Source organism: Pelophylax lessonae (genome assembly GCF_965119305.1).
Source record: "Pelophylax lessonae genome assembly, chromosome: 3".
Classification (NCBI taxonomy): domain Eukaryota; kingdom Metazoa; phylum Chordata; class Amphibia; order Anura; family Ranidae; genus Pelophylax; species Pelophylax lessonae.
In genome coordinates this window covers 108,363,517-108,387,659 of record NC_138770.1, presented here as the reverse complement: position 1 = coordinate 108,387,659, position 24,143 = coordinate 108,363,517, and positions in this window count along the sequence as shown.

Here is a 24,143-nt window from a genome sequence, read left to right as displayed (position 1 = left end):
TGCTTGCAATAAAACCTACGTGGATGGAAAGAAACGGTGCGACTTTACACTCACTGGCACTCAAATCACATCAAAGTAGTGCAGAAACCTTTTACGTGTCCAAAGTCGCATGATAGAGTTAGGGTTAAGAGCTAGGGTTAGAGTTAGGGTTAGCGACAATTGTTAGGGTTAGCGTTCTAACTCTAACAATCATTGCTAACCCTAACCCTAAAAATCAATACTATCCCTAACTCTAACAATTACTGCTAATCCTAACTCTAACATTTAACCCTAACCCTAACATTTAACACTAACCCTAGCCCTTAACCCAAACCCTAACATTTAACCCTAACACTAACCCTAGCCCTTAACCCTAAAATTTAACCCTAGCCGTTAACCCTCACCCTAGCCCTTAAACCTAACCCTAGCCTTTAAAGTAAAATTATAAGAAAAACTTTTTTTTTTTCATATTGGATAGGGCAAGGGAGGATTATAACCCCTGTAAGGTTTATTTTCGCCATCTGTGTCCCATTGTGGAGATTTCTCCCTCACTTCTTGTCCTATAGCCAAACAGAACGATAGAGGAAATCTCTGCAAATTAAGGGAATTCCTTGGGCACCCCCAGGTCACCAGAACTAGTGTCTCCAATGGAAGATTTCCCCTCTATTCCTTTCCTGAGGAAAACCAAAAATTTGGGGGTTTTCTTTTACTTTCATCTTCGATGATAATAGTAAACAGAACAAATACAGTGAATCTCCCTAACAGGGGCACAGACAGCAATAACAACTGACAAGCATTCTAATTCTATTCCTTCTGCACTCTATCCAAAACTAAAATAAAAGTTTTGCCTTTAGTTATACTTTAACCCTAACATTTAACCCTAGCCCTTAACCCTAACATGTGACTTTGGACACATAAAGGTTTCTGCGCTACTTTAATTCGACTTTGATGCCACAAGGGGGGGTAAAGTCGTATTAAAGTCGCACTCCATGAACAGAACTGTCATACTTTCCCGCAACACTTGCGTTTTTGGTGAGGGTCTATTGAAGTCTATTACACACAAAACACAATCTGCTGCAGGAAAAGAAGCCCCTGACCCTTGCCAAAAAATGCACTGGCTCAAAACGCACAGATGTGAACTAGATCCATTGGAAACCATGTTTAATGTATTGTAGAGCTTTTGCAGAAAAATGCATAGGTGTGAACCAAGGGTGAAGGTAGTGGCTGAGTCAGTTTTGGTTTTTTTAGGTTTTGTCCCCTCTGTTTTCACCAGATGATCAGGCTAGTAACACACCTTCTGTATTAGAGTGCCCCCACTCTGGATGAAGGAGCACAGGGGGCACCTTTGGACAGCAGCATTGTCAGTCTGGGGGGAGGGGACTGTTAGATGTACATTCTAAGCAGGTACAGTAAACAGTTTTTTTCCTTTTGGGATAAATCTTTTACATTAATAAATAAAATCTAATTATTGTAAGATAAAAAAATATATATATTTTTTGAGTATCATTGTATGGTGAAATAACACTATTACAGTCAAACCTTGGATTGCGAGCATAATTCGTTCTGGAAACATGCTTGTAATCCAAAGCACTTGTATATCAAAGCAAATTTCCCCATAAGAAATAATGGAAACTCAGATGATTCGTTCCACAAGTCCTTCAGTTTATAGTCTATATACAAAGATTATAGCAATGTGATAGGTTGTGTAACCATAAAATGTCCATCCACAATATGCAGCCTTCCCAAGGGGATTAGAAGCAAAATCTAGCAGAGCTACAGAATATAAGAGAGATGAGAGGCGCCTCTAAGTGTAGCAATATGGTTACATTTAATGAAGGTTTAACATTAAGCAACTCACATGGTTGATGATTAAAACAGGCACATCTAAGTATGCAGGCATCCGGGGTATAGCTGTCCACATAGACCATCTTCTGAACCACCGGCTCTCACCACTGTCAGTCTGCAATCGTGACCGGGAAGAATAGCCTGCAGTAGAGTGATCTGAAAGTGAAGCTTTGAATCACTCGCGGAGTGCAGTGGGAAAGGGATGATGAAGATGGCTCTGCAGAGGACGGTCTATGTGGACAGCATTACCCCGGATACCTGCATACTTAGATGTGACTGTTTTAATCATCAACCATGTGAGTTGCTAAATATTGAACCTTCATTAAATGTAACCATATTGCTACACTTTAGAGGCTCCTCTATTCTTTTTTATACATGACGCTACTTGTATATCAAGACATCGCTTGTATATCAAGTCAAAATTTATTTAAAAAATTTGCTTGTCTTGCAAAGCGCTCTCAAACCAAGTTACTCTCAAACCAAGGTTTTACTGTATTATTATTATTATTATTATTATTACTGTTTGTATAATTACTGCTCTGAACTATTTTAATACATTGTATTTTATGTTTGGTCACATGTGGAAACACGTAGAATGTGGGCAGCAGTAAATCTTTGTCACATATAGGTTTTAGATTACATCAGTTGCTCTTGGGATTTTTTGGTTTATTGATCACTGTAAGCACCTCTGTCAGTGTTATATGATTTGTCTCATTCCTGTAACTTGGGGGCGGCAATCCATCGATCGTGATCATCCGCGGGGAGCCGACAAGTGGATCGTGACCAGAGCCCCCCCCCCAGCTTCCGCCACACCCATTCACTGCAAAGCAGAGATTGGGAGGCAGCTTAGTTCTGAATGGAGGGTGGGGGGCAGGAGCTGCTCAGTGATTGGTTGATAGGTGGTCCTAGAAACCAATCACCAGATTATAAATTGTTAACTCGGGCAGCTCCTGCTTCCGCCTTTCACCCAGCACCTGGCAGGTAGGAAGTGCTACCTACACCGCCTGTGTGTATGTGGGGGAAGGAGACACTGTTGGAGTGGGGACAGAGGACACTACAATGGGAGGGGGGGTTGAAGATACTGCTTTGGGGGATAGGGAGGCAGAGGATACTGCTTTCAGGGGGCAGAGGATGCTTTGTGTGGGGGGGGGCAGAGAAACTGCAATGGGGGTAGAGGACGCTACAGTGGGGAGGGGCGTGATGTGAAGGGGGGCAGAGGAAGCTGTTTTGGATAGGATACAGGACACTACAGTGGGGGGGAGGTGATGTAAAGGGGCAGAGGATGCTGCTTTGGGGGGAACACTAATGTGGGGGAAAGGGAGCAGAGGGCATTGCTAAGGAGGGCAGAGGACACACTACAGTAGTGGTGGTGGTGGGGGGAGTGGTGATGTGAAGGGGGCAGAGGACACTGTTTTTGGGGGGTATAGGACACTACAGTGGGGGGGGGGGGTAATGTGAAGGGGGCAGAGGATGCTGCTTTGGGGGGAACAATAATGTGGGGGAAGGGGAGCAGAGAGCACTGCTATAGGTAGCAGAGGACACACTACAATGGTGGTGGTGTTGGGGGGTGATGTGAAGGGGGTAGAGGACACTGTATTGGGGGAACAGGACACTACTGTGGGGGGTTGGGTTGATGTGAAGGAGGGGAGAAGACACTGCATTGGGCGGAGGTACAGAACACTATATCTACGTCTTTGTATTGGGCGCTTGAACCCCCCCCCTCCCCCCGGAATCTTTGCTTTCCTCCATGTTGTCCAGGTGACTCTCAACCTCTGAAAGGTTGCCTACCCTTGCTGTAACTGATACAATCTGCAAGAGAGCGTTTTCTTTTGAGAAACAGTAGACTAGCTTGATCACCAGATAAAAATAAAGAAGAGAAAGCCTAAAAAAGAAAACTAATACAGCCATCACATCTAAGAATTGGTAAGCTGCAATAGAATAATGTTTGCTTTTGGGCTTAATACTGCCTTTAAAAAATCATGAAATTATCCTACACATACTGACGCTGCTACATTTGATCGTTGAATCTGGCTATAAAGGGGTTAACCTTTCTAACACTCTAAAGTGAACCTGTTCATTGACCATTGAGAGTTTTGACCTCCTTTTTGCTCAAGCATACATTTGTATTGTTTTATATTAGTCTGTGATGGAATTCCCCTTTAACAGGGAATACCCCAGCAAATACATGAGTCTATTGTCTGCTAATTCCCCCTCCTTAAACCTGGGTAATGTAATCTTCTCCGTTCCCTCCTCGCTCCCTCTTTTGGACCTTTGACACAAATGACTGTGCACAGAAAATCACTTAAGCCCTTTAGTTATGAAATTTTCTTTTGGCCGCCGCGGATGAGTATCATTAGCGCAGGAAAATTTCAATCAGCGGACTGATAGAAAACAGAAGCCGAGTCAACTTGATTGTAACGCAGATCCTTTGACAAAGAGTATTTTGTGCTTACGCTCTGGAAACCGGAGACCTCATTTGGTCCTGAAACCTTGCTGAAGTCATTGTTTAATTGTCTTCATTGTGTCGGTAATTGTGCGTTAAGATCAGGTTGCGTTGTAGACTCCGGACAGCAGCGACATTCTGTTCAAACGCTTAGGTCAAGCTAATCACTTTGTCAGATTTATTGTAACAGATATAGGCTTCATGCACACTGTATTCTATTGACTCTTTTTTGTCCTACAGGAGTTAAGCAGCAGCATAAAAAGCAGTAAAAAGCTGCGTATTTGCATGCGCGTCCACTTGTGTTTTTGCACGTTCCTGCTTCTGGCATTAACATATTCTATTGGCCAGAATTCTGGTCAATAAAATGCATTACCCTGAGAATGCGCCAAATGTTAATGCACGTGTAGCACCCTCATAGGTAGGTGCTAGAGAGAGAGTATAGTTTTGGATCCTTTGTGCTTACCAGAAGGATTGCCAGGTAAATCTATATTGTTCTCTGCCTACCAGAGAGCAGGACCTGCTAGTGAGTTCTGCTCATTGTGCTCAGGTGCTGCTCAGTTTGTCTGAAGTGTTTCATACTGGTCCAATAGGGAGGCATATTGGACAGTGGGAGAAAACCTGACAAATGAGTGCACAGGCATTTAGTAAAGCCCTGGTGATTGGCAGAGGAAAGTGCCTCAGTGCATGCTGGGATACTGTATAAATGCCAAGGGCACATGTGCTCAGGGTCTATCAGATGGATAGCGGATTCACGGAGGGAGGGGTCAGCTGCATCCTCCTCTGTAGAAGTTGCCATGCAGACTCCAGTGGTCGACCAGAGGGCCTAAAGAGCTAGAGAGGAACTGAACCCCGAGGTCCTGCAGAGTTGATTGGAAGGGAGACCCTGGAATCAATCTGATTCTGCATATAGTGAGTGCAGATCTGTGTCAAGGGGCCAGAGAAAGAGCAAGGAGACTTAACCCTTTCCATACATGTGCCAGTATGGTCAAGCAGTGTGACTGCTTCCACAAGCAACCTGGTCAGACCAAATGAGAGTTGTCCTGACGAACTGTATATAGTTCCAGTTGGAGTATCCCACTATTTCCTTCTCCCATCCAAGTTCCACAATAATAACTAAAAACCAAAACCCCTGGACTGTTTACTGAGTAATGAGCAAACTGGAGTAAGGAAGAATGTGAGAACTGTACCCTAAGTGACTGTCTGCTGGTAATCAGAGGACGCCCAACAACTCATCATACAGCAAGCCCTACGGGGACAGTGCTACACGCGTTTAAGTGCTTTTGAGTGTTATTTTTATGCCCAAAAGCTCCTCTCCTGAATGCACTAGTGATGGATTTTTTGCCTGCTTTTAAATGCCTTTGCCTCCAAACTCCTATGTGCGCATGGATACATAGACTAACGTGATTTAGAGGCAGAAAAAAAAAAAAACGCCTATAAGAGTGGCATTTTTTAGCTCAAGTGTACACAAGGCCATATAAGTTTAATAACTGCTTACACCATATACAACACAAAAGCATTTAAATTGGAACACAAGACATTTACCCCCCCCCCCCCCGGTATATTTTATTTGAAAAAAAACCCTATCCTTAAAGTGGTTTTAAGCCCTCACATGTACCTAGGGAAGTGACTGGCCTCAGATGATACAAAGAGAATAAAACAAATCCTCCTTCACACGTATTACTTGTTTATCTGCAGTCTTCTCTTTTCTACATCCGTTCAGATGTGCAGAATTGTGATAAAATCCTTCTTCATCTATCAGTATCACAGGGGAGGGGGCAGAGAGCTGCAGTTACAGTGTGTGAGAGCTGTTTAATGGAAAGGAGCACACCCCCCTTCACACACGGCACAGGAACTAAGAAAGGATACAGAGCTGTGTCCTGAATTGACAAGCTGTGTGCTGAGCTCTCCTCCCTGTCACAAATGTGGCAAGAAAACTTGTCAGAATTGACTCATGCTGATAACAGAGGAACGAAGCTCTAGAGAGAAACTACACTTAGAGCTTTACAGAGATAAGTTAACACTACATATATACAGTATGTGCTTTGCTCAGATTTTATGACTGAGGTTACAACAACTTTAACTTTTTGCTGCAGTTTTTCTAGCTAATTGGGTAACATCATAACAGCTTTCTTCATTTATGGTGGCCATATACGCTTCAATTTTTTATCCGATCGAAAAGTGTTGTGATCAAAACATTCAAGCCTGCAAATAATCAAATAGCCATCATTTCCCTTCTGATTAATTTAGACTTGATTTCGATCAGAGGTGACCGGCCAGAGGACTGAGCGACATGTAAATGACAATCTAGGCTCACAAGAAAGATGCAAAATGTTTTTGTGCTTCACGTGCATGTAGGGCGGGGCCTACTTGCCCTTCACACGCGGGGGTACCTCTCCTCTCGTGCGCACTTGTCAATGCCCAGAAAGGACCAAGAACAGATGACTACTTCCTTCCAATCTTCCAAGCAATGACTTCCAGTGATACCAGACAGATCTGTGGATACCCTCAGTCTGGTTCTTCTGAGCAAATGGGTCTCTGCATTCTTCCCACCTGATGCCTCCTCATGGTAGCCTGTGCCTGAGAGGGCAGCAGAGCTCTGTGTGCTCTAAGAATAAATACAGTCTCCCAGCCTGCCTTCAGAGCCTGCCTCTCTGGGATAGGCCGGGGCTGTATCAATTTATATGCTACCATCTGCATAGCTCCACACCTATCATCCAGAAACTTCTCAATTTGCCTGGATACAAAGGGAGCTATCAGACAGACTGGCAGCAACATAGCGCACAGATCAGGCCTGACAAAACCTTTGCAGTTCACTGAGTACAGTGAGCTGAACGATGCTTTTATCTTAATCAACATTACAGCCACACTGACTAGTATGGCAACTAAATTTACCTATCAAAAAACAAAGACTAACACTTACCTACCTATGCTAGCACCTACCTAGGAGGGTACTACATCAGCAATATCTTACAGAGACATTAGTGATAAAAGTGTTTGCTTCCCACGACCTTCAATAGGATTTTACATTTGTGTCGGAAAACATTCCACATGCTATAAGCAGGGCTGGATTTATACTTTCTGCTTCTCATATGCCAACAGTTTGGGCTTCCTTCTTCCTTCACCAGTCCCCTAGCTATTCAGTTTAAAACCAGTAAGATTAGAGAACACATAATGTGGCAGAACTGAGAAGCAAAGGCTGAAAGACAGGTTGTGCACTTGTTTCAGTACATCTGGCTATGCAGTGTACCCCTTCTGTTCATCATAAATCTTCATCACAAATCTTTTGCTAAGGAAGGAACATCAGCACTGAGCTGTCCATGTCTGGTAAACTGCTGTATGGTCTGAAAATTGACAACCATTTTTAATGGCGCTGTACTAGTGTAGACAGGGCTTTTGGTATATAATATATAATATATACAACTGTTTGGGATGGGACTGATAGTAGAAAGGTCCAAAACAGTTGTCAAATAACAATGATGGTAATTGTCCAAGTAGGCAAGGCTGTACTTAGTGACTGCCAGCAGGAGTGATGAGATGCTCAATATGAAAGAAGAAATCAAAAAGCAGCGCCTACTATGTGTAGCATATAAGTTTATTGAGGGTAAAAAGAGGTGTAGCACTGCCCCCTTGAGGGTTGCTGGATTTCTCACCTTTAAGTTCCCCCAGGTTACCGATAGCAACTGCATGCAGAATCTTAACACTTTACTTTCCGGCTCAGTCAATGAACAGTCTAGGGGTTGTTGTAGACATATGCCGGTTTTCGGTTATGCGATATATCGCTGTATCGCATATCCGCTGTATTGATATTGCCATCTTTTTCAAAATACCGTCTGTTCTGTCTGCTGGGCTAACTCCCAACCCGTGTCAAGCTCCCAGCTGTGTCGCTGTGTCAAGCTCCCGGCTCTGCTCTCCTCCTACTAGAACAGAGCCGCTAATTCCTCTATAGTTCCGGCTCACAGGCGGAGTGATATCAGTTGCACTCTGCCTGTGAGGAAGAGCCATACACAGAAAGCAGCGGCTTTGCTCTATACTGCAGCCGCATGCTTCCCAAGCTCAGCAAGACACAGTGACAGTGACACAGCCTAGTGACTACTACAAGCAAATCAGACTGCAAGTACCTACCTACCCCCTCTATATACTGTCACTATAGATATATATACAGTATATGTATATCTATGATATACATATATATATATATATATATATATATATATATATATATATATATATATATATATATATATATATATATTAGGCATGTGACGGTATCAGATTTCCATGCTGCGATTAATTGACTAAGGTTTTGCCACAGTATTACAGTATTCAATAATTAAATTTAAATTATTAAATTTCTACCTCACTTCAATTTCATTGCTGAATTTAAGGACTTTGGTTCACTTTTGCACATTATTATATAGTCAGTCAGTACAGACTCTGTGAACCAGGCCTAAAATAAGCCATCAAGCAGTGTCTGGCCTACCTGGTGATGACTGGTCCTGGCGCTCGACTCCGATCCGATGGCCTGGTCATTAAGGGGGCAAATCCTTACGGTCCAGAAGTAGTTAAACCTGCAGGAGGACCGGTGTTTTTATTTATAAATTACTTTACTATTGCTTTAGGCCTGGTACACATGTATGCAAGTTGGCGGCCCACATTTGCATAGGCATAGCAGCCGATTGACTTGAAAAATATAGATATCCACTGTACAGGTATTCACAAAGAGTATTTATACACAATAGGCACATTAAACCCAATGCACCTCCCACCAAACAAAAATCTGTTTGAGCAGGTGAAACCGGTAATCCTAACTGACTAACTGAACACAATACGTACATTGCAAATGTACATTGCTAGGACCGCCTAGCAACCAATCACCGGCTCATTAACTAGCACTGTAAACTTCGGCATTTCCCGGCGCTGACCACTGTGTATGCAGGGCTCGTGAGCCTCTCTCCCATTCTCTGCTTCAGTTCCTCCCTCTCTGCTCTCCTAATAAGGTAGGGGGGCGGGGGACAATTGTATTATAAAGACAGTCGTTCTATTGGGGGGGGGGGTCTGCATTGTAGAGGGGTTTTATGGGGGGGGGTGTCTGCATTGTAGAGGGGTTTTATTGGGGGGGGGTGTCTGCATTGTAGAGGGGTTTTATTGGGGGGGGGGGGTGTCTGCATTGTAGAGGGGTTTTATGGGGGGGGGTCTGCATTGTAGAGGGGTTTTATGGGGGGGGGGTGTCTGCATTGTAGAGGGGTTTTATGGTGGGGGGGTCTGCATTGTAGAGGGGTTTTATGGGGGGGGGGGTGTCTGCATTGTAGAGGGGTTTTATTGGGGGGGGGGGTGTCTGTATTGTAGAGGGGTTTTATGGGGGGGTCTGCATTGTAGAGGGGTTTTATTGGGGGGGGGGAGTTGTCTGCATTGTAAAGGGGTTTTATTGGGGGGCTTGTATTGTAAAGTGGTTCTATTGGGGGGGTCTGCATTTTAGAGGGGTTCTATGGGGGGGGGGGGTTTGTATTGTAAAGGGTTCTATTGAGGGGGGGTTTGTATTGTAAAGGGGTACTATTGGCGGGTTTGTATTGTAAAGGGGTTCTATTGGGGGTCTGCATTGTAAAGGGGTACTATTGGGGGTGTTTTTATGTAAAGGGGTTCTATTGGGGGTTTGCATTGTAGAGGGGTTCTATTGGGGGGTTTGTATTGTCAAGGGGTTCTATTGGCGGGGGCTTTGTATTGTTAAGGGGTTCTATTGGGGGGCTGTATAATGTAAAGGGTTCTATTGAGGGGGGGCGAGGGCTATGTCATGTAAAGGGTTCTATTGGGAGGGTGTGGAAACTGTGTAATGTAAAGGGTTCTATGGGGGGGTGGGGGCTGTGTAATGTAAGGGGTTATTTTGGGGGGCAGGGGCTGTGTAATGTGAAGGGTTCCATGGGGGATGGGGGCTGTGTAATGTAAGGGGTTCTATTGGGGGACGGGGGCTGTATAATGGAAAAGGTTCTATGGGGGGCGGGAGCTGTGTAACATAAAGGTTTCCATGAGGGGGTGTGGGCTGTGTAATGTAAAGGGTTCCAATGGGGGGGCTGTGTAATGTAAAGGGTTCCAATGGGGGGCTGTGTAATGTAAAGGGGTCCAGGGGTACTGGGGCTGTGTAATGTAAAGGGTTCCAATGGGGGGGCTGTGTAATGTAAAAGAGTCCAGGGGTACGGGGGCTGTGTAATGTAAAGGGTTCCAATGGGGGGGGGGGCTGTGTAATGTAAAGGGTTCCAATGGGGGGGCTGTGTAATGTAAAGGGGTCCAGGGGTACGGGGGCTGTGTAATGAAGAGGGGGTCTTCCTACATTTTACTCGCAGTTATTACTGCAGTCCTATAGATTTTTTTTCTGCATTTTCTGAAAGCGCACCAAAAGTCTTGCATGCTGCATCTTTGGTGCGCTTTCAGAAAACAGGAAAATCATTTTTTGGGGGGGAGCGACACCATGGTTTACTGTACCAGGTGACACCAACCCTAGTGACACCACTGGCAGTAGCACACAGTAAGTATGCCACTGCCAGTTACATGTATTTCTGTCTGGCGCCTCAAGTCAATCGGCGCCGTTTTTGCAGAGGAGGAGGGGCCTGGTCGCCGGGTCAATGTGTGGTTCGTCGCCTGCACGCCGGGGGGGGGGGGGGGGTGCCAGATATAGGATCCGCCCCGGGTGCCAAATGCTCTAGGTACGCCCCTGCCGTGCAAGCCTGCAAAGGAAAGAAACTGTGGTTAAACACATTACAAAACATTCCTACCTGAACTGGTGCAATTGCCCTCTCCTCAGAGGCGGCCCTCTCACTGCAAAGTCCCTAACTACACATTCTGGTAGATGTCACTTCCGGCATTTTTGACTCTGCGTTTGGCTGTTACTCCTAATACAGGTGACAAACAAAACCCTAACAAGCTAACTATCTACCTCACTTCCTGTGTCACATCTTTGTGACTGAAATAGGCACAGTCCATTTAGCACCCGGGCACTGACTCTTCTACCATTTCAGTCAAGCCCGCAAGTTCATGAGGACATACGGAGTCCATCTGGCTGATGCTCACAGTGTCCTTCTGTAATGTTCTGGTACCTCTGGTACCCTTGTTCCATATTTCTCCTTTGCTAATTGCGTCCCATCTTATGTAACAAGAGACGCATATACCTTTAAGACCGGATGACATCATTGCCGAGCGCCGCTATGAGCGGCTATTTCAATTGCCGGCTTTCTCTCACTCATCGCTCGTTCAAACCACATGTTCACCGCACCTTCTCCTGTGAAGTCGGAGCTGCTGACATTTCCTTTGCTGAACTGACGCTGGAACCTCGCCGCTGATCCGTATCTCGCTACGGGATCACCTCTCTATCTATGGACATTGTTACTACTAACCTATCTAAGTGATAAGTACCCCACAGGGGATTCCTTACTAACCAATCTCCTACTGTCATCTACTGCAATTACCAGGACTATCTATCTATCTATTCCATACCATCTGCATAGACTGTTAGCTCTTGGGACTACCTTCAACTATCCTTGCACTAGGTTACTCTGTCTAAGTATACTCCATCTGTGTCCTCTTACCATCTGCACTATACTAGACATCAGAACCTATCTGCTTTACCATCACCTGCAACTCTCCTAATATTACTCCTAGTAATCACCATACAACCTGTCTCCCATCTATACATTCTCATATGTTCTATCCCTCCACTAAAACATCTGATTGAGTATATGTATATTGCATAACAGGCTGTACACCGTGATGAAGTCCTGAGAGTTGGATAGGTTTATTCAACAGTATCTCTACAAGGCTACTGAGTGTGATAATTCTGCAGCTGAAAATCCATCCATTAACAAAAACGCATGAACGTTACACCTTCCCACCTGTAGCACCCAGGCAACATGTCTTCTTTGGGACAAGTTGTTTGCTGGAGCCTGAGCAAACTTGCCTGGCTTGCGGGCATTATCAGTCTCTTCAGGGGCCCCTCACATTCTGTCACCCCCCCCCCTGCAAAGAGACTCCAAGCCACTACCTGCTCTCCCGAGTTAGCAACTTGCACAAAGTTCCTTCAACTGGCCCATTGGCCCGACAGAATCTTCACAAAGTGTCTTTTTAGAAAAAGTATCTCTGTAAAAAGTTAATCTTTTATGCTACACTTAGTAGGCGCTTTCGCTTTCTTCTGGTCTGAAAATTTGCAGTTGCAAGTGAAGCACAAGAATTGTGGAGTTTGGCATAAAGCTATTTGGGGGCATTAATTTGTAGCATCAATAGAATGAAGTCACACCTCATCAATCTTTGGCATTTGCATAACCCACTAATGTCTCTATATCAGAATCCTACAGTACGTTTTTGGACTTTTTCTATAGCATAGCAGCAGTTATCAAAGCCAAAGGTGGCTAAGAACAGAGGTCTTTGGTTACTGAATACAGTATATGAATAAGATGGGAAGGGCAAAACTGCTACCTTGCCTAGGACCCTAGAATTCGGTCCACTTCCAGTTAAAAACACCTGAATCCATTCAGGTGAAATCATGGCCTCAGTCTATCTGGCCAAACTGTTGAGGCCAAAATAATCAGACCCTGACAATGGGGCTAGCATTCTAAATTCAGCAACTGAACATATCAACATACATTAGGTAAGAGATCTCCCATTTCAGACCAACCACCCATGCTGACTTGGCCTTTTAGATTGCTAAGAGCAAGATATTTCTCCTAGACACTTTTTTTTAACAGAATTTGTAGTTATATTATGTATGTATTTTTCTATGTAATCAGTATATTTACAAGTTATACATCATGCCTAAAACAGGGAAAGTTGCTGATGGAAAAAGGGCAGAAGATTTTGGATCAATTTGGAGCCAGTTGAGACAGTGGGGAAGGCACCACACCATTGTTCAATAAGATGAAGGAGATGAGCCTATCTTTGCCAATTTTTTTGAAAACAGTGTTAAAACAGTGTTAAACGCTGAAACAAATCTTCACATTCTGAAAGTAGGGGAGGGTGGAGTCCTAATCTGATTTTTATTTTACCCTCCAGTTTTCCAGATTGTTTGGATTACAGGAGACATTGGACACACCTTAAAACTCATATTTATTTAATCAAAATCAGCAGGTCACTAACTGGAATCGTAACCATGGTTTGTTAAGGCAGAACTCTAGGAGCACAAGCTAAATAAACTGTTGAATTATACATGCAGTATGTTATATTTATATACTATAAATTGTGGGGAACAGGGGGGAAAAGCCACCAGAATGATAATCTTATGAAAACAAAATCCAAAAAATTTCAGCCTAAAAACAAAGGAAAATAACATGCTTTAGCACCAAGGTAGAACAAAAACGGCTTAACTTCAGCAATACAGCAATACAGCAAAACAGGAGAAACAATATGTGTGAACGCGCCTAGGTATTTTTGGTGTTGTAAAACAAATGAATTTTTAAATATTAAATAAATAAATTATGGAAACTATTAGTATTAAAATTAAATAAATAATACGTTTTGAGCAGCTAGTCAAACAGTAAAAATTGTGATAAATGCAATACAAGGGGACATCGCTCAAAAATCTCAAACAAGGTATTAGCAAACAATAATCCCAAATCCGTGTGCAACAATATGCAATGTACTAAAAAGATAAAGTGGCTATGCTTAAAAGGTAGGGAATAAATATAAACAATTCCTTTAAATGCCAGGTGCAAATAAATTCACAATAGTCCCAAATCCGTGTGCAACAATATGCAATGTGCTGAAAAGGATAAAAGTGGCTATGTTTAAAAAGTAAAAAATGTAAACAATTCCTTTAAGTGCCAGGTGCAAATAATGATGCCACAATCCTTAGTGCAAAAAGTGCTGATATTAAATAATCTCCAATATTGATTTAAACAGTCCTTATATTATATATGTTTTCTGAAAAGTGCCAGTGCTCAGTAAGATACAATTCCGCATGCAGACATAGGGAGGAATCCTTCACCAAATGTGCAGCCCACTTACCAGACGACCCACTGGGGTCTAGCGTGGGTAAGTGGTTCCTAAGGCTGGTCACAGATCCCGTGTGGGCTTTAGGATATATCTTCCAGGATCCAATCCACTGTAATGGAGGGGCTGTATAGGTGTCCTCTATGTATTCATCGGAAACCTGGTGGTCTCAGTGAGCCACATAAAACACAAAGGGGAGACTCATAGCGTAGTATGCATGAATAATTTTAATATAAAAAGTAGTCACATCACAGAACTTGAGTAGCGGCTGGTACATGGATTACAGCAGTGAAGCCGGTTTGCGTTCCAGCTTGTGTTCCGGAAGGCGGAAGTGACGTTAGGGCGTAACACGTGACCAGACGCGTTTCGTCATCAACGTATGACATCATCAGGGGATGACTCTGAGCCTGACTCCAGACCGCAACAGAATAATCTGGCCCAAAACATGGAGGCCATTTTAGAAGATGCTGTGCTCCTTTCAGGGCACAGATCTCTGAGTTGCAGGCGTTTGGTGTTAAATACCAGGAAAAGTTTTTTTTTTTTTAAATTACAAATTGAAGTGAAAGGGCTACAAGAGGACATCCTTGATCTGCATAGACAATTGCGAGATGTAATGATATAAATATCCCCGCACTGTGGTATATTAGTGTGGTAATTACTAATCAGACTGCTGCTAGGTGAAAGGTGTGTGTTCCTTTAACACTGAAGGGTAAAACCCTGCGCTGTCGGTGTTCAGTATATTATTAGTGACCAGAAAATGTGAAAGTAATTAAACATAAGGAGAAATTGTGGCACAAAGGATCCACAGCACCTTATGGATTTATAAACTTTTACTTGACGACCATGGCCATTACAGAGGTTTCCTTAACCACTTGCCGACTACGCCATAATAGCCAAATGATGGCTATAGCGTGGCCGGTTAGTTCCAGGAGGGCGTCTATTGCCGTCCTCCCAAACTCGTGCTTCCCGCACAGCCCCTGGGGCCCTCACCAGGGAGTGTCCATGATCACTGGGTCCTTGAGACCCAGCGCACCACAGATCATCTAATGATGGAGCGATCACTTGTCAACAAACTGGTGCCATGTCTGGTTCAGCTCTCTCCTCACCCCGATCTGTGCAACGTGTGAGGAGAGGAGGGAGCCAGTGCAGCAGTGTGAGTGGGCTGGATCTGGAGTGTTCACAATGCTGTTCTGTGCCAATCCGTGCCCATTCATGCCTCATCCGTGTCCATCCATGCCACATCTGTTCTCATCCATGCCACATCAGTGCTCATCCATGCCACCTCAGTGTATGTTGGTCTCGCGCTGTCTGGAGAATATGTGCATGAAAGCCCCTTAGTGCTGCGTGTACTAGTTCTGTAAACCAAACAGTGTAGAATATATAGTGGAGGGGGAGGGGTACCGCGCTTCAGGGAAGTGGTATAAAGCAATAAATATTAAATATTAATAAAAACACTCCAAATAGATAATAAATTATTGTGATGGTGCTCAAATTATATTAAAATTTCTTCTACAAATTGTGGGTGTATATCTCAGAAATTAAATATATGATAATCAGTAAATCTTTATAAATCTCTACTTATAAAAAATACACGTATAAAGTGCAATGGTGCTTTTAAAATTGATGAAAAATTGATGAAAAAAAGTGTTTTTTAAATAATATCACTATTGTTCTCAAATATTTAAAATAATCTCATATAGGTGACAGTAAAGTGTTCAGTGCTCCATCTATACACAGGTGAGTGATCTTATAATACAATCTCAACATCCAGTGTTTTCAGTCCTTATAAAGTGCTTTAAGTGTCCCAAATACAAACAACATAAATAATGTCCTTCTTATTCCGGCTGATGAACCTCCACCTAACACCGTGTGGAACTATGGGGTGCTTCTTCGCTCTTATTTCCCCTAAGGGCATGCTAGCTGCTCACCTCAAGTTTTATAGTAATGCGCCTCTTTGTTATATGGATATATCAGTCCTCTCCTCTCCTTCCTTATTCTACGATCAGGGGATGGTGGTCAGCCTCAACTGTATGGATCGGGGTATACGTCCTTCGGGGATCCCACGTATCTCAAAATAAGGTGCTCACATAGTGCAATATTGCCATGATATATACGTTTATTTAAGTAAAATCAAAATACACTCACAAACAAAGGTGGTTTTCTAAGCCTTCAGCTGGATACAGATAATCGCGGACCTTACTTCCGCATTCAAGACGTCACTTCCGGTGCTCTGCCCTACGCGTTACGTCACGTCCGCCCACGTGACTTCTTCAGGGAATTTATGTTGTTTGTATTTGGGACACTTTATAAGGACTGAAAGCACTGGATGTTGAGATTGTATTATAAGATCACTCACCTGTGTATGGATGGAGCACTGAACACTTTACTGTCACCTATATGAGATTATTTTAAATATTTGAAAACAATAGTGATATTATTTAAAAAACACTTTTTTCCATCAATTTTTCATCAATTTTAAAAGCACCATTGCACTTTATACATATATTTTTTATAAGTAGAGATTTATAAAGATTTACTGATTATCATATATTTAATTTCTGAGAGATACACCCACAATTTGTAGAAGAAATTTTAATATAATTTGAGCACCATCACAATAATTTATTATCTATTTGGAGTGTTTTTATTAATATTTTATATTTATTGCTTTATACCACTTCCCCTCCAGTATACATGCCACCTCAGTGCTCATCCGTGCCACATGCATGCCACATCAGTGAATCATCCATGCCACATTAGTGCTCATCTGTGCCACATTAGTGCTCATCCATGCCACATCAGTGCTCATCCATGCCACATCAATGCCACATCAGTGCTCATCTGTGCAACATCAGTGCTCATCCATGCCACATCCCTACTCATCAGTGCTACATTAGTGCTCATCCGTGCCTCATCCATACCACAGCAGTGCTCATCCTTGCCACATCAGAGCTAATCCATGCCTAATCCATGCCACATCAGTGCTCATCTATGCCACATCAGTGCACATCGGAGCTCATCCATGCCACATCAGTGCTCATCTGTGCCACATCCATGCCACATCAGTGCTTATCCATGTCACATCCATGCCACATCTGTGCTCATCCGTGCCAAATCCATGCCACATCAGTGCTCATCCATGCCACATCAGTGCTCATCTGTGCCACATCATGCCACATTAGTGCTCATCCATGCCACATCCGTGCCTCATCATTGCTAATCCGTGCCTCATCAGTGCTCATCTGTGCCACATCAGTGCCATCACAGTGTTCATCAGTGCCCATTAGTGCCACTACAGTGATTCACTAAAGGGTAATGTGTAGTCAGGAAATTAGATGAGTAATGTATCTCCTTAGAACACATGATGGTGCTCCCTGCATGTTTGGCCTCTGTATGTGGCCAGGCTGAGTATAAGTTTAACACATGTGGTATCACCATACTCAGGAGGTATCACCATACTCAGGAGGAGTAGCAGAATGTATTTTGGGGTGTAATTTTTGCTATGTACATGCTATGTGTTAGAAATATCTTATAAATTGACAACTTTGCATAAAAAATGCGTTTTTATTTTCTTTCCACATTTTCCAAAAACTTGTGGAAAAAAAAATGACACATTCAAAAGACTCCTATATTATGTGTTGGGGTGTTTGCTTTCCAAAATTGGGTCATTTTGTGGGTGTTTCCATTGTCCTGGTGCTCCAGGGCCTTCAACAGTGTAATAGGTAGTCAGGAAATTATATGTGCTCCCTGCATGTTGGGCCTCTGTATGTGGCCAGGCTGTGAAAAAGTCTCACACATGTGGTGAAGCCACACTCAGAAAGAGTAGCAAAATGTGTTTTTGGGTGTAGTTGCAAGTATGCATATGCCATGTAGGAGAAATAGCCTGTTAATATGACAATTTTGTGAGTTTTGCAAAGAATTGTGGGAAGAAATTTACAACTTCAACAAACTCACCATGCCTCTTACAAAATACATTGGACTGTCTACTTTCCAAAAAAAGTGTCATTTGGGGGGTATTTGTATTGTCCTGGCTTGTTAGTGTTTTAAGAATTGAGATAGGCCATCAGTACATCAGGTGTGATTGATTTTCAATGATTTGCACCACAGCTTGTAGACTCTATAACCTTCACAAAGGCCAAATAATATACACTTTTTTCGGTTATTTTTTTACCAAAGAAATAGTAGAGTAGTATAACTTTTGGCCAAAATGGATGAAAAAAATAACAAATTTGCTAAATTTTCTAACAGAGATGAAGAAAAATGCAATTTTTTTACAACATTTCTGGTATTTTTTTATTTATTTGCAAACCATAAAAAACTCAGTGGTGAGTAGATACAACCAAAAGAAAGCTCTATTTGTGTGAAAAAGGACACAGTTTAATATGGGTACAATGTTGTATGACTGAGTAATTGTCATTCAAAGTGTGAGAGCACTGAAATTTGAAAATTGGCCTGGCTAGGAAGGGGACATAAGTGCTCAATGGGCAAGTGGTAAATAAATTTCGTAAATACTTTCAGATGCAACCTGCTGCATTTACTTCTGACAGAAAAAAGGTGTGGTTTATTGTCAACCTCCTTAGCCTGAGCCTCCCATTACATGGAGCAAAACAATGTCATCCTGGATAATCAAAATTCTTTTGTGGCTGCTATGAAGTTTTTGATGTTCCTAACTGCTGCACTATTGCCGAGGCAACGTTGCACAGTTTACAGCAGGGTAGACGCTCTGTTGCAGAGTACACAACTGAATTCCAACATTGGATTTCAGATACCAATTGGAATCCAGCAGCGCAAAAAAAAATTCTGCTCTGTCAAGGACTCCCTGAACAAGTAAAAGACAAGCTTGCCAGAGTAGAAAATCCTGACAATCTCAAGGCTTTTATTAAATTATGTATTTGAATTGATCAGAGACTCACTGAAAGGAGAAAGGAGGGAATTCTAGGCAGTAATGGTGGCATGCATTTTTCTACTAGTCATTTTGCTCCTAAGGGTCCAAGAGTTCTGAATTCTGACATTTCTGAACCTATGCAGCTGGATGCTATTAAAAGATCTATTTCTTCTCAGGAGAAAAAAAGATGATGTTCAGAGAACTTATTATGCAGTTAATTGCCCCAATAAATTTAAGAGAACAATTGGGGCTGCTGATGTTACAGTATCCAAACAAATAAACTAAATTTCTCAGTCTGTCTCTCCTTTGATTCCGGAAGCAAATAAAGTTAATTCTTTATTTTCCCATTTTGTAATCCCTATAAAGCTTATCAATGAAAGTAGTGGAATCCTTTGCCCTGCTATGCTGGACTCTGGGGCCAAGGAAAACTTCATGGACATTGAATTTTTCCAAATAATAATATTCAAATAATAAATAAATTTGCCTCTATTGAAATGTAAACTGTGGATTGCTCACCTTCTTCTTCAAGACCTGTTACCCATCAGACCATCCCACTTGAACTCCAAATTAAGGCTGACCATCAGGAGATTATCAGCTTTCAGATGATCACATCACCCAAGTTCCCTATCTACCTGGGCATTCCTTGGGTCTCTATCCAAAATCCCTGACCATTGAAAAGAACATTGCAAAGAATCTTATCGAATAAGCCCTCTCGCAACCCTGGATTCACAAGCAGTTATGGTAACTACCCAGTCATACGACAAGCTGCCTCCACAATATCTTGAGTTCCGGGACATTTGTGATAAAAAAAATGCTGATCGGCTGCCACCTCATCGCTCATAAGATTGTCCCATTGAATTGCTTCCAGGGGCAGAAATACCCTTTGGCAGCCTCTATTCTCTATCAGAACCTGAACTGAAGGTGCTCAGGGAGTGGCTTGATGAAAATTTAGATAAGGGTTTTATCAGACACTCAACCTCTCCTGCTGGGGCAGCCTTGTGGAGAAAAAGGGCCCCCTCCCCCCACGTCCATGTATCGATTACAGAGATTTAAACAGGATTACAACAGGGGGCATACAACCTTGTCTGCATTTGTCCTGCAGACTAACGAAAGACTGCTTTCAAAACCAGATATGGAGATTTTGGGTCTTTGGTTATACCTTTTGGACTTTGTAATTTTCCTGTAACGTTTGAGCATTTCATTAATGATGTTTTTACTTTTTTAAGATTTACTGGACCAGTTTATAATCGCATATTTTGATGCTTGAGTCCAAAAGCCAATAATTCTGATGATTTGAAGAAACACCGCCAGCATGTCTGTACTGTCCTCGAGAGAGACTAAGGCAGAATCCACTTTACATCAAACTAGAGAAATGCGAGTTTTAACAAACTCACATCCAGTTCTTTGGATACATCATTTCTTCTGAAGGAATGAGTATGGATCCCAATAAAATCAAAGAAGTGGTGGATTGGCCTGTCCCTAGGAATGTTAGGAAGATACGATTTGTTGGATTTGCCAACTTTTACAGAAGATTTATAAGGAATTTCTACAAGGTAATTACTTCAATTATGTAGATGACAAAGAAAGAGATGCCCTTTAGTAAACTAAAAGCTCTCTTCACTTCTGCACCAATACTGGTACATCCAGATTCTGAACTACCTTTCATTGTAGAAGTTGAGGCGTCAGACCTGTTGTGGGAGCTACCCTTTGGGCACTTTTTTCACATTTTGTTATGTTTCAGTCTTATTCTAAAATGGATTAAATTCTTTTTTTTTCCTCAAAATTCTACAAACAATACCCCATAATGACAATGTGAAAGAAGTTTGTTGGAAATCTTTACAAGTTTATTAAAAATAAATAAGGAAAAAAATCACATGTACATAGTTATTCACAGCCTTTGCCATGACACTCAAAATTGAGCTCAGGTGGGATCAAAATTGAGATCAAGGATGTCTCTGTACATTGCTGCATTCATCGTCCCTTTGATCCTGACTTGTCTCCCAGTTCCTACTGCTGAAAAAAAAACACAACATGATGCTGCCACAACTATGCTTCACTGTAGGGATGGTATTGACCAAGTGATGAGTGATACCTGGTTTCATCCAGACATGACACTTGCCATTCAGGCCAAAGCATTCAATCTTTGTTTCATCAGACCAGAGAATTTTGAGACCAACAAACTTCTTTCACATTGTTATTACGGGTATTGTTTGTAGAATTTTTGAGGCAAATAATGAATTTAATCAATCTTGGAATAAGGCTGTAACATAACAAAATGTGGAAAAAGTGAAGCACTGTGAATACTTCCGAATGCACTGTACCTTTAGGATAATTGAGTGGACTACCTTCCTACGGCAGAGTTTGCTCATAATAACTCTAGATATAGAAAAACAAGATGGGATAAATGAGGGTGTGTGAAAAACAGCCGATCCCTAGTTTGAAATACTTACCCACCAGTCTGCTAACAAACCCCAATAAACCTGTCTAACAAGTAAGTTAAAAGCAGGAGTTTAGTTAACACATATTTGCAAATGCATGCGGAAGCTGCAAGGCCAGCGACAAGGCAGACTGGTGGGTAAGTATTTCAAACTAGGGATCGGCTGTTTTTCACACACCCTCATTTATCCCATCTTGTTTTTCAATTGACAGGGATGGAGACACTGTGCAGTGCTCGCCAGTTCTCATATAAAGTCCCAAATTGCCCATTTCTTGTATCTTACTAGGGATGGAGACGCTTGCTTTACAGGCGGGTGTCTCACTCAAAGTCCCCATTTGCCTATGGCATCTTTACTAAAGGGATGGGGGTGTGTGTCTCCCAGCTGATCACATTTAGTTTGCACCCCATGGCTTTTTTGTGCAGCCATGCGTTTTTCGTTGCCAGTCGTGGATTGGAGCAGGTGGGGGAGGATTGGGCGTTCTCCAATCCCATCTGTTTCCAATCCACCTATTAGCAAGCATGTACTTCCCTTTGTGAAGACACTTATACACTCAGGTTGAGCAGTGTTATTTAGTATTAGGTTCTGCAAGAACGCAGGATGCCTTGTCGCTGGCCTTGCAGCTTCCGCATGCATTTGCAAATATGTGTTAACTAAACTCCTGCTTTTAACTTACTTGTTAGACAGGTTTATTTTGGTTTGTTAGCAGACTGGTGGGTAAGTATTTCAAACTAGGGATCGGCTGTTTTTCACACACCCTCATTTATCCCATCTTGCTTTTCAATTGACAGGGATGGAGACACTGTGCAGTGCTCGCCAGTTCTCATATAAAGTCCCAAATTGCCCATTTCTTGTAACTCTAGATATAGCTCCACTTCCCAAAGCCCCTTTTTCCTAAACACCAGGTATCATCTGGTTTTATTCCTGATCTCCCTATCTCAACTCCAATTCCTGCTGTTACATACAATACAGGAGATTCAGGAGAAATTGATGGCTACATTGAAGGAGGCTCAGTTATATTACAAAGAAGGCTGCTGAAAGACATCGTAGATCAATTCCTACCTTTCATGTGGGTGACAAAGTTTGGTTATCTACCAAAAATTTGAAGGTTCGTTTTCCATCTGCTAAGTTGGGTCAAAGGTCTATGGGACATTTTTATATTTCTGCACAAATCAACCCAATCACCTTTTCACTTAAAACTTCCTGCCTGTATGAAGATTTACCCTGTTTTTCACATATCGCTACTCAAACCATTTTTTGTGGTGAAGAACTCTAGGATCTTTAGGAACAAACTTTAACATCTGGTTCAATGGGAAGGTTATGGGCCAGAAGAAAATGCTTGGGAGCCTGAGGAGAATGTTCATGCCCCTAGATTAATAAGGACATTCCACTAGAAGTTTCTTCACAAACCCAGTCCTAAGACATCCCAGGAAGAGGGGAGTACTGTCAGGGCCTGGACTTGAATCCCGGACCTCTGCTGTATCTGGTAATGACCCTGGAATGCTGGACAGTTTCCTGGACAATTGCTTGAAAACTCCTGCCTTGAATATTGTCTTGAACCTTGAACTCTTTGCACCTCCCATGAACTTCCTGATTTAAGCCATGTCTCTGCACTTCCTGTTTGCCAGATTATTCTGCTCCCTCCAGACAATATTTTGCTTTTCTTTCTTCTGCTGCTGTCCATATCTCCAATACCATTTGTTACCCACCTTTGGCTTGTTCCTTGATTACACTTCTTCTTAATCGCAACCTGCAACCATTCATTAATTACCTTTTTGGCTTGTTTCCTGACTACGCTTCTTGATCCCTATCTGCTATATCTGCTACTTGACCCCAGCTTGCTCACCTCTTGGTGGAGCAATCCTGGGATCCGCCGCCTGGTAGTAAAATAAAGCAAAACCCATCTCCACCATCAGAAGCTCTAGTGAATATTAATTAGTAATTAGACCCTGCACCTCAGGTGAACCTATATCATCAGCCATCAGCAGGGTAACCTGCTTGGATACCTGTCCCATTTGTCGGTGGGTGCTGCTCCACTGCTATAGCTACTGGCCTCCGAGCCTGACTTCAGCCTGTGACACCGGTTGTTAGGAAGGCTTTTGTCACACTGACCAATAGTCAAATGGATCCTGCTGAATTGCCTGATTTTCAAACAGTTTTTACCCAGCTTTTCCTAAAGCTGGCCATACCCACAGGTTGAACGAAAGAAATTTAATAGATTCCCCCATCCATGCTAAATAGTACAGGTGGACAAATCTCCTGCTGTGGCTATTATATTCAGACAGTCAGCTGCACCAGTTGTCAGGACATCTAAACATTGGTTGCACTGCTTATTACGTTTTTCCATTGAAGGATGATATAGAGGAGCTGACAGGGCCACCTACTGACCAAACGTTTGCTGGTTCCTTAGGATGATCAGTTTACGCACCTGAGGTCCTTTTGTGAATGGGTGATTTAACCTTCCTTAAAGCAAGCTATCTGTAGAGCACTGCATAAGGTCAAGTGGGATTTAGAGTTTTCTTTTTCTCAAAATTTAGGTGCAAATTAACATATTTTGGTAAATGAGAATGATAAAATCAAGGTTGTGTTT